This window comes from Cetorhinus maximus, chromosome 21, assembly GCF_964194155.1.
Source record: "Cetorhinus maximus chromosome 21, sCetMax3.hap1.1, whole genome shotgun sequence".
Classification (NCBI taxonomy): Eukaryota; Metazoa; Chordata; class Chondrichthyes; order Lamniformes; family Cetorhinidae; genus Cetorhinus; species Cetorhinus maximus.
The window spans coordinates 46,199,567-46,210,451 of NC_135899.1; the positions used below are offsets into that span (position 1 = coordinate 46,199,567).

The following is a 10,885-nucleotide window of genomic DNA, read 5'->3' on the forward strand; positions in this document are numbered from 1 at the left end:
CTCCCTCAGCAACAGGGTTTCTTATTTCTTTATGTCCTCATAAAGACAGTACACTGTAAGCCCTTATATAAGCTTTAGTTCACCTGTATAATTTAGAGTGGCTCTAAAAATGGCAGGAGACCTGGAGTGAAAATTGCACATTCTTATTTTCTGAGAGAAAAACAAAGGGATTCCAAAAATGCATTAAAGAAAATTGGGGATTCAATTGGTGCTTTGATGCATTGAGATGGCTGGCTTTATAACAAAAATGTTCTTATTGTGTTGCAACTCAACAACACAACTTGCATGTAGGCTATCAGTCAAAATTTGTTTGGACAAGTGACCAAAACTTTGGTGAATGAGATGAATTTTAAGTAGCATCTTAAAGAAGGAAGGAAAGGTCCATTGTGACTAATAATTATTTTGAAGTGATTCTGGAGTCACTATTTTTTGATTTTTAGGAAAAAGTCAATGCCCAGTTGGAATCTATTGAAATATTTTGCAAAAATGTTGAAAAACGCACAAGGGAATGATTACTTATTTACATCAATTATGTTTATGATTGGCTCAGTTATTTGCAGGTTTGCCCCAAACTTTTTAACAGTTTTTGGGGGTTTCAACACAGGTGCTGTTTGATCTGCCTGACATTTTTCTACAATGTAATTTGACATCACTCACTCAACCAATCGGCCTGCATAGGCAATAGACACATAATATTTTTAGATTGATAGATATACATAATGATATAAAGATAGACAGATAAAGAAATGCGGATAAATAAGTGGAAAGGCAGTTTATGGGTTAAAAACCTCATATGCTGGAAAACAAATCAGAAACTAAAGCAATGAAAATAGACAGGTCTATCACCATCTGTGGCAAGAAAAGAGGGTTAACCTTTTGCATATACCCTACCTCAGAACTGAAAGCTGAAAGATGACCAAGACATTTAGTAGGATTATAGAATCCTATATATGGATTATATGAGATTATGAGAGACAGACAGAGACAGAGACAGAGAAAAAGATGACTGTATATATTATGCAAGAATATAACACCTGTGTTGGATCAGAACCCTGTCTCTCCAATACAGTTTGTTCCAGGATCAGTTCTGACCCTACATTCACATTAACAGGTATAACTTTTCAAACTGTTCAAAATATTCATTATGATTAATTTTCTACCTGTATGTTTTACCACGATTGTAAATCGCTTAAAGTAGATTACTGAATAATACAGAAATGTATCGAGTTCCCACAGAAAGTAAATAAAGTAAAATGCTACATATGAATTTTGGCCGACACTAAATGCGGTCCTTAAATAATTCCGTTTCATCTTTAAATGCATAGCAGTGCAGTCATTTTTACGCATCTGGACACATATAGAAAATACAAAGGCAAGTTCAGCACTTACAGCACTGAGGGCTTCACATCCCGCAAATGCTGGAACAGTACTAATGCTCGGTGAAGCCGCAAATAAATGATTTACTTTTTGTTTCAAACCCAAGTTGTCAAACATCATTACTGGTGGTTACAGATCTCCATGCCCCTGATATTTATAGCGCAATCTGTTTGCGTTGCCTATTGTTTATATTTAAAATGAAATTCTAAGACCAAATCACAAGGACTCACCCCTCTCTGTTCCCTACTGCATACCACATTCGTGGCTGATAAACGGATCTGGCACTGGAAATGCAGAAATGTCACCACTGATAAACTTCAAGAGGCAAATCTGGTGGAATCAAATATAGAGGAAGGAAGGGGAGCTGGGGGAACAGATTCCTAAACAGCCGGGCACTTTTCGGCCGATTAGTCCAAAGATCTCGTTTGACAGATGGGGAAAGGGAGCGGAAGAGGGGCGGAGATACACACACAGGTACACGGGGGTGGGGGGGAAGAGAAATATCCTGAAAGAAAGTGAGAAAGGAGGAAAATAAGTGCAGAAACATACAGAAACAGAGGAAAAGGTACAGAAAGGAAAACGACAGACGGAGAGGGGAGGAATATGGCAGAGAACGCAAAGAAGTGACACGGAGGTATAGAAAGATGAGGTTCCCTGTGATATAAGTGTCTTGCTGATGCATTAGATCATTTCTATAAAGTATACAAACATGAATGCGTGTCTGTTCGTCCGCAATTACACCGCTCCGGCAAGATACGTTTATTCTGATTAAGACCGGCAGTAAATAGTAAGTGTACAGAATAAGACATTTCCACACTTAACCTTGTCAGCCCTGTCTCCCACCTAACCTAGAAATACACCAAAGCTGCTGCTAGACTTCAACTCCGCCTCTGTTATTTATTTCATGCATTTTGTAAATGAATTCCAAGCCATTATGCTAAAAAGTGCAAGAAATGTAGTGGAGCCATTCTTGAAAACAAACTCTTTCATATGGACTGCGGACCTGTCTAGGTAATAGTGTGGCTTAATAATTGTTTAGATTGGGTCTTTTTTCCCTACTCCCGGGCTGCTACACACACACACACACACACACACATATAAACAGGGGGGAAATCAGCTCAGAGTAGTTAGACACTTAATAACGTTCAATACCATTCTTTATAATTAAACGTCAAAAGGCTAGGCAATTTATTTTGACAAACAGGGGAATCAGTGCCGATGGTCAAGTTGACAAGAGCTCTGCAGAAATTAAACATGTTTTAGTAAACAAATGCATTGATTCACCCCCTGCAACGATCATCATGCCCATACATGCAGCGATCAGCGTGTGCCTACAGTGTGATAGGGAATGTTTGTACAGGGGGATGGATGGATGGATGGATGGATAATGTGCATCTCTGTGCGGATCGGCCGACACTGTCAGATATTCACTATAGTCGGCGCTAGAGGCTGATTAAAAGCCGCCACCATTAACCAGTGACAGCCATTTCACAGCGGCTCCTCAATCACACACTTTACAGCGCTTCTATTTCTAAACAATCTGCACTCCGTTAAATGAAATGTTATTGAAGTACTGGCGGTTTCCCATGACCAGGGAATATCCCCCACTCATCTGTGCACACACTTCCAGCCGGAGTTGAGGGCAGGGTTCGGTCCGCCTACCTTTGCGATTCTAGCAAGAGTTTGGTGCTTCTATCGCTGACTTTGTCCGGGTGAAGTTTCCCATCCCTGAGTCTGCAGCTCTCCTCTCTCTTTCTCGTTTTATTCCCGCAGAGTTCTGTCACTGTTTCCTTCCAGGACCCCCTTTTCGGCCAGCGGGAAACCTCTGGCGGGTTAAAGCGCCTGATGCCAGCCGCCGAGAGTCCGGATGCCGCTGCTCTGGCACACGGTGCCGGGATGGCCGGGTTGAGCTGCGCTGTTCTTTATTCCTGTCGTCTCTCTCCCGCTCTGCCTCCCACAGAGCTCGCACATGCTGCTGGCTCCCGCCACACTACTGGTGCTGCTGCTACCGCCGTCGCTGCTACTGACAGGAGATCCGTACAAACTCTGCAAACCACCCCTGCTAGCCTCCCCCCCCCCCCCCCCGCCCAATTCTCACGCTCCCTCCCTCCCACAGCGCGTGGGCGCAGCGGCCAACAGCTCGCACGTCAACCGCCAAACGCCTGTGCGCCAATCAGATTGCAGCTTGCTGCCCGCACTTTCCCGCTCTTTCCCCAGCCGGCCGGCCCATCGTTCACAGCTGAAGCGGCAGCGGCAGCGGCGGGCAGACCGGCTCTGACTATTCACTTGCATGTGCGTCACACGTTACTGCTCCCGAACTGGCCGAAGTATTTCACGCTCGACGAATTAAACCTGAAGTGGAATTACTGCGACACAGGCGAGCAGTCAATAATCTTGGGTTGCCAACGCTCCAGAATTGGCCTGGAGTCTCCTGAAGATCAATCTCTAGCACACTGCTGTGGGCAACCCTGGGGAAATATCATAAGGACATTACAAATATAGATTTTTTAAAAATTCTTCCAACATTTCTCTTTTCCAGGTATAAAAGCATTGAAAATGGTGGGGTGGAGGGAAGGCTGTTTGGCTGACAGTCAAGTGTGATCCAATTAGGTAATAAGTCTTTTGCTTTCCAATTGGCATAGGAAGGCAATGAGTCACAAGGAACAATGTGTTGGCAACTAATGGCTGGAGTATAGGGAAAAGTCATGCGAAGAAACTTCCAGGAATATATTTAATCACAGTTGGCAACCCTAACAGTCAACCCTGTGATGTTCGGTCTGTCCGCAAGCATTACCCAGACCTCCCTGTCGCTTGCCATTTCAACACTCCACCCTGCTCTCATGCCCACATGTCCGTCCTTGGCCTGCTACATTGTTCCAGTGAAGCTCAAAGCAAACTGGAGGAACAGCACCTCATCTTCTGACTAGTCACTTTACAGCCTTCCGGACTGAATATTGAGTTCAACAATTTTAGATCATGAACTTTCTCCTCCATCCCAACCCATTTCAGATCCCCCACCCCCCTTTTCCAATAATTTATATAGATTTTTCTTTTCCCACCTATTTCCATTATGTTTAAATGTATTTCCATCCATTGTTTTATCTCTACCTTTTAGCCTTTTTCGATTCCTTCACCCCACCCCACCCCCACTAGGGCTATCTGTACCTTGCTTGTCCTGCTTTCTACCCTTAATTAGCACATTCCTTAGATAATATCACCACCTTCAACACCTCTCTGTCCTTTTGTCTGTGACATCTTTTGGTTATCTCCACCTATCACTGGCTCTACTTGTCCCACCCCCCACCCACCCTCTTAAACCAGCTTATATTTCACCTCTCTTCTATTTTTACTTAGCTCTGTTGAAGGGTCATCCAGACTCGAAACGTTAATTGTGTTCCTCTCCGCAGATGCTGCCAGACTTGCTGAGTTTTGCCAGGTACTTTTGTTTTTGTTTTAGATTTCCAGCATCCACAGTTGTTTGCTTTTAACCCTGTGATATTAACGGGACAATGCTGAATAGCTCCTGAGAGCAGGTGCAAGGATGGCAATGTGTGGATTAACCATCGTCCGATGCAGGCAGCGCGCAAACTTTCTGGTAATAGCATGCAGCCTAGTGCTAAATGGGTGCTAAGTGCTGCCTGCCTCAGCAAGGGCCCAAGTGGATGAGAGACTTGGCACCACTTAAAGGTAATCTGCACTTGTAAAAGGGAAGATGCTGGAAGTAGCTCAGGAAGATAGAGCAGAAAGAACGCTAAATAATGGCACAACAGGGCAAAGAGCATGCTCCAAGCCTCTCCAATGCAGCACTCGTGGCCTTCATGCAAGAGGTGGACAGGACCAGAAACGTTCTCTACCAATGGAGGACAAGAAGGGGCTCCAGACAGACACTGCAAAGGCAGTGGGAGTTAATATAAAACACAATCAGTGCCAGAAGTGTAGCCCTGAGGACATGCCACAAGCATGTCAATGACCTGACAAAGTGGTCAGGGTCAGTAAATGCATCTTCCCCCATGTCATATACCCCCAACTGCACCACTAGCCTCAGACATTGCGCCCCATCCACAAACATTCACTCCCTCCACCACCGACGCACAGTGGCAGCAGTGTGTACCCTCTACACGATGCACTGCAGAAAATCACCAGTCTCCTTAAACAGCACCTTCCGAACCCACGACCACTACCATCTAACAGGCCAAAGGCAACAGATACATAGGAACACCACCACTGGAATTTCCCTCCCAAGTCACTCACCATCCTGACTTGGAAATATATCGCCGTTCCTTCGCTGTCGCTGGGTCAAAATCCTGGAACCCCCTCCCTAACAGCACTGTGGGTGTACCTAAACCACATGGACTGCAGTGGTTCAAAAAGACAACTCTCCACAACCTTCTCAAGGGCAATTATGTATGAGCAATAAATGCTGGCCAGCCAACGATGCCCACTTCCCATGAATAAAAAAGTAAATTAGAATAGGCAATAGTCAGACATTAGATGGGGTCAGAGTAAGGGGGAAAGTAAAAATAGCCTAAATCAGGACTAATGTGCATGTATGTGAATGGATGGAACATGGTTAATAAGACTGGTGAACCACAGGCAAGTTGACAAATGGAATTATAATATTATTGCTATAACAGAGACCTGGCTCAAAGAAGGGCAAGACGGGGGCGTTAAATATTCCTGGGTACAAAGTGTTTAGGAGAGACAGGAAAGGAAGAAAGCAAGGTGTGGGGAGTGGCGGTATTGATTAAAGATGGCATTACATTAGTGGAGAAAGGGGATGTTCCAGAGGCGCCAAGGACAGAATCTCTCTGGCTGGAGTAAGGAATGAAAAAGGTGCAATAACATTGATCGGTGTAGCACATAGACCAACTAGTGCACCAATTAGTGGAAGAGATGAACAGAAACAAATCTGCAAATAAATTACAGACAGGTGCAAGAATTATAGAGTAATTATAATGGGTGACTTTAATTATCCAAATATAGACTTGGATAGGAATAGTGCAAACGGACAAGAGGGGTGAGAATTCCTGGAATGTGTTCAAGATAATTTTCTGCAGCAGTATTTTTCCAGTCCATTGAGAGGGAAGGAACCATTGGACCTGGTTCTGGAAAATGAGTTGGCCTAAGTGGATCAACTATCAGTGGGAGAGCATTTAGGGGACAGTGATGATTGTATCACAAGGTTTAGCTTGGCCACCAATAAGGTCAAAAATGGAGATGTTCACTGATGATTGGCACCATTCATGATTCCTCAGATACTGAAGCAGTCCAAATGCAGCAAGACCTGGACATGTGGCGAGTAACATTCACGCCATACAAGTGCCAGGCAATGATCATCTCCAACAAAAGAGAATCTAATCATCGCCTCTTGACATTCAATGGCATTACCATCGCTGAATCCCCCACTATTTAACATCCTGGGGGTTACCATTGACCAGAAACTGAACTGGACTCGCCATATATATACTGTGGCTACAAGAGCAAGTCAGAGGCTAGGAATCCTAGAGGCTAGGCAAGTAACTCTCCTCCTGACTCCCCAAAGCCTGCCCACCATCTACAAGGTACAAGTCACGATTGTGATGGAACACTCTCCACTTGCCTGGATGAGCATAGCTCCTACAACATTCAAGAAGCTTGACACCATCCAGGACAAGGCAGCCTTCTTGATTGGCACCCATTCCACAAACACTCACTCCCTTCACCACCAACGAACAGTGGCAGCAGTGTGTACCATCTACAAGATGCACTGCAGAAACTCACCAAGGCTCCTGAGGCAGCACCTTCCAAACCCACAACCGCTACCATCTGGAAGGACAAGGACATAAGATACATGGGAACGTGGGAATTTCTTTTCCAAGCCACTCACCATCCTGACTTTGATATATATCATTGTTCCTTCACTGTCATTGGGCCAAAATCCTAGAACTCCCTCCCTATTAGCCCTGTGAGTATACCTACACCACAGGGACTGAAGCGGTTTAAGAAGGCAGCTCACCACCACCTTCTCAAGGGCAATTAGGGATGGGCAATAAATGGTAGCCTAACCAATGACGCCCATATCCCATAAATGAATTTTTAAAAAGGACAAGGAATAATCCAGTGCAGGGGTAATTTAGTTGGGTAAAAACCAACTTCGATGGGATAAGAGTGCATTTGAGTCGTGTGAGTTGGAATCAAATATTGGCAGTAAAGACAGTGGCTGAACAATGGGCTACCTTCAAAGAATAAGTATTGCAGGCAACGTTAGGCAATATTCCCTTGAAATGGAAAGGGAGGACAAATAAATCAAGAGCACCCTGGATGACGAGAGAAATAGAGGTGAAGATGAAAAGGAAGAAGTGCATGTACGACAGATGTCAGGTAGAAAATACAATGGAGAATCAGGCTGAATATAGAAGGACCAGAGGGGAAGTAAAAAAACTAATAAGAAAAGCAAGGCAAGAGCATGGAAAGAGACTGGCAGCTAATATAAAAGGGAATCCCAAGGTCTTCTATTAGCATAGAAATAATAAAAGGGCGGTAAAAGAAAGAGTAGCGCTAAAAAAAAGGGCACTTGCATGTGGAGGCAGGAGCAATAGCGGAGGTATTAAATGAGTACTTTGCACCTGTCTTTACAAAGGAAGACGATACCACACAGGCTGAGGTGAGAGAGGCAGTAACTGGTACACTTGAAGAATTTACAGTTGAACAGGAGGAGGTTTTAGAAAGGCTATCTTTACTTAAAATTGATAAGGTACCAGGACCGGATCAGATGCATCCAAGGGTACTGAGGGAAGTAAAAGTGGAAATTGCAGATCTTCTTCTTGACTTCCTTAGACACATGGGTGGTGCCAGAGGACTGGAGAATTGTGAATGTTGTACCCTTGTTCAAAAAGGGGTGCAAGGATAAAGCCAGCAACTACAGATCAGTCAGTTTGACTTCTTTGGTAGGGAAACTATAGTCCGGGCCAAAATCAATAGTCACTTAGACAAGTGCAGGATAATTATGGAAAGCCAGCATGGATTCATTAAGGGAAAACCATGTTTAACTATCTTGCTGGAGTTTTTTGAGGAGGTAACAGAGAAGGTTGATAAGGGCAACACTGTTGATGTGGTGTACATGGAGTTTCAAAAGACATTTGATGCAGTGCCATGCAACAGACTTGTGAGCAAAATTCTAGCTCATGCAATAGAAGGGAGACTAGGCACTTGGAGAATAAATTGGCTGAGTGACAGGAAACAAAGAGTAGGGGTGAATAAATGTTTTTCAGATTGGAGGAAGGTTTGTAGTGGACCCCCAGGGGTCAGTGTTGGGACCCTTGTTCTTCCTGATGTATATTAATGACCTAGACTGTGGTGTTCAGGGCATGATTTCAAAATTTGAAAACGATACAAAGATTGGAAACATTGTCACTGTGATGAGGATAGTCTTGAACTTCAAAAGGACATAGACATGTTTGTGGATTGGGCAGACAAGTGGCAGATGAAGTTCAATGCAGAGACGTGTGAGGTGATTCACTTTGGCAGGAAGAATATGGAAAGACAATGTGAAATAAAAGGAGAAACTAAGAGAAGTGCAGGAAAAAATTGATCTTGGTTTGTATGTACGTAAATCATTGAAGATGGCAGGGCATGTTGAGAGAGCACTTCATAGAGGATATAGTATCTTAGGCTTTATTAATTGGGATATTGAGTACAAGAGTAGGGAGGTCATGTTGAACTTGTATAACACGCTTTTTAAACCTCATCTGGAATATTGCATCCAGTTCTGGGCACCATACTTGAGGAAGGATGTGAAGGCATTGGAGAGAGTACAGAGGAGATTCACAAGAATGATTCCTGAGATGAAGAACTGTAGCTATGAGGATAGATTGGAGAGGCTGGGACTGTTTTCCTTGGAGAAAAGAAAGCTGAGAGGAGACTTGATAGAGGTATTCAAGAGCCTGAGGGGTATGGACAGGGTAAATAGTGAGAAACTCTTCCCCCTTAATGGAGTTTCAAGAACTAGGGGGCATAGATTCAAAATAATTGGCAAAAGGAGTAAAAGTGATGTGAGGACATTTTTTTTCACCTAGAGCATGGTTGGGAGTCTGAAATGAATTTCCTGAGAGGGTGGTGATAGCAGGTTCAGTTGAGGTATTCAAAAAGGAATTGGATGGCAATCTGAAAAAAAAAGCAAGATTACGGGAATAAGGCAGGAGAATAGGACTAGGCAGGATACTGTTTCAGAGAGCCAGTGCAGACTCGATGGGCTGAATGGCCTCCTGCACTGTAAACATTCCGTGACATATCTTTTTTTATATTTTTCCATGGTTTGTGGGCTCCGCTGGCAAAGCCGGCATTTGGTGCCCATCCCTAATTGCCCTTGAACCGAGTGGCTTGCTAGGCCATTTCAGAGGCAACCACATTATTTTGGATCTGGAGTCAGATGTAGGCCAGACCAAATAGAGATGGCAGATATCCTTCCTGAAAGGGCATCAATGAACCAGATTGTTTTTAGTACAATCCCATAATAGTTTTGCCATTGCATTTTTATTAATTAAATTTAAATGCCAGCAGGTGCCATGATGGAATTTAAACCCACATCCCCAGAGCATTTGCCTGGGTCCCTGGAGTACTAGCCTAGTGACATTGCCACTACGCCACCATCTCCCCAACATACCATTGGCCAACATTCATTAACTATGAGGGGAAAGCATTCACAACAACCAAAAAATACTCACAGTTTCCTTTTCATCTTGCTATTTTACTAACAAATGCACAGAAAAAAGAAAGTTTACATTCCCAAAAACTGTCTCTATTGCTCACTTTTTATTTACTGATCAGAAATGCGATTAGCCACATCTGGATTCACAATTAGCCACATAGTGGGAAACATATTACACAACACTGTTTTAACATCTCAGCAGGTTGGCACCTCCCACAGTGCTGCACTGATTTAGTCAGCCTAGATTGTGTGCTCAGCTTCTAGTATGTGGCTGAGTGAATCAGCAACCCGCTAACCAAAACATGAGAATGCTATCAAAGCTGACAATTTTTTTTATGGTTATCCAGTCATCACCAAAACTTATTAGATTTTTCAGTTATATTATTCAATGAGCCCAAAACTGAACAGTGTATATAATATTATTATAGTATTAATAGTAGTATTATCCACGATTGCAAAGTATACTTAGTGTATCAGACTTGTGTGTCCAGGTAAGCATGGACAGTACAATTTCCCTTCAGTATCAGATCAATTCTCTAAAATGATCATGGACTGTATGATTTTCTGTTAGTATTGGACCAGTACTTTAACATGGACATGGACAATATCATTTATTTTCAATACAATACCAATGCACTGATAGAACAATGGACAGCAAAATGTATTTTCTGCATTAGGCCACTGTGCTCCAAATGGCTATGGTTGATACTCTTTGATACAATATCACATTATTTGTTTGAAATTAATACTTACAATGTGATTTTCTCTCAATATTATGCCAGTGCTTAGGTTTATACTGGGCAGGATCCTTTCCTTTCAATC

The 10,885-nt window shown here is 43.2% G+C and overlaps 1 protein-coding gene across 1 annotated transcript in view; it reads right to left on the bottom strand.

The window, feature by feature from the left end:
• adgrb2 (adhesion G protein-coupled receptor B2) overlaps positions 1-3,362 on the bottom strand; it is a 1,091,625-nt gene extending 1,088,263 nt beyond the window's left edge. The window contains exon 1 of the mRNA XM_078566906.1: positions 3,040-3,362. The gene's annotated coding sequence lies outside the window, so the exon portion shown is untranslated. The remainder of the gene's footprint in view (positions 1-3,039) is intronic.
• Between the last annotated feature and the right edge of the window lie 7,523 nt (positions 3,363-10,885).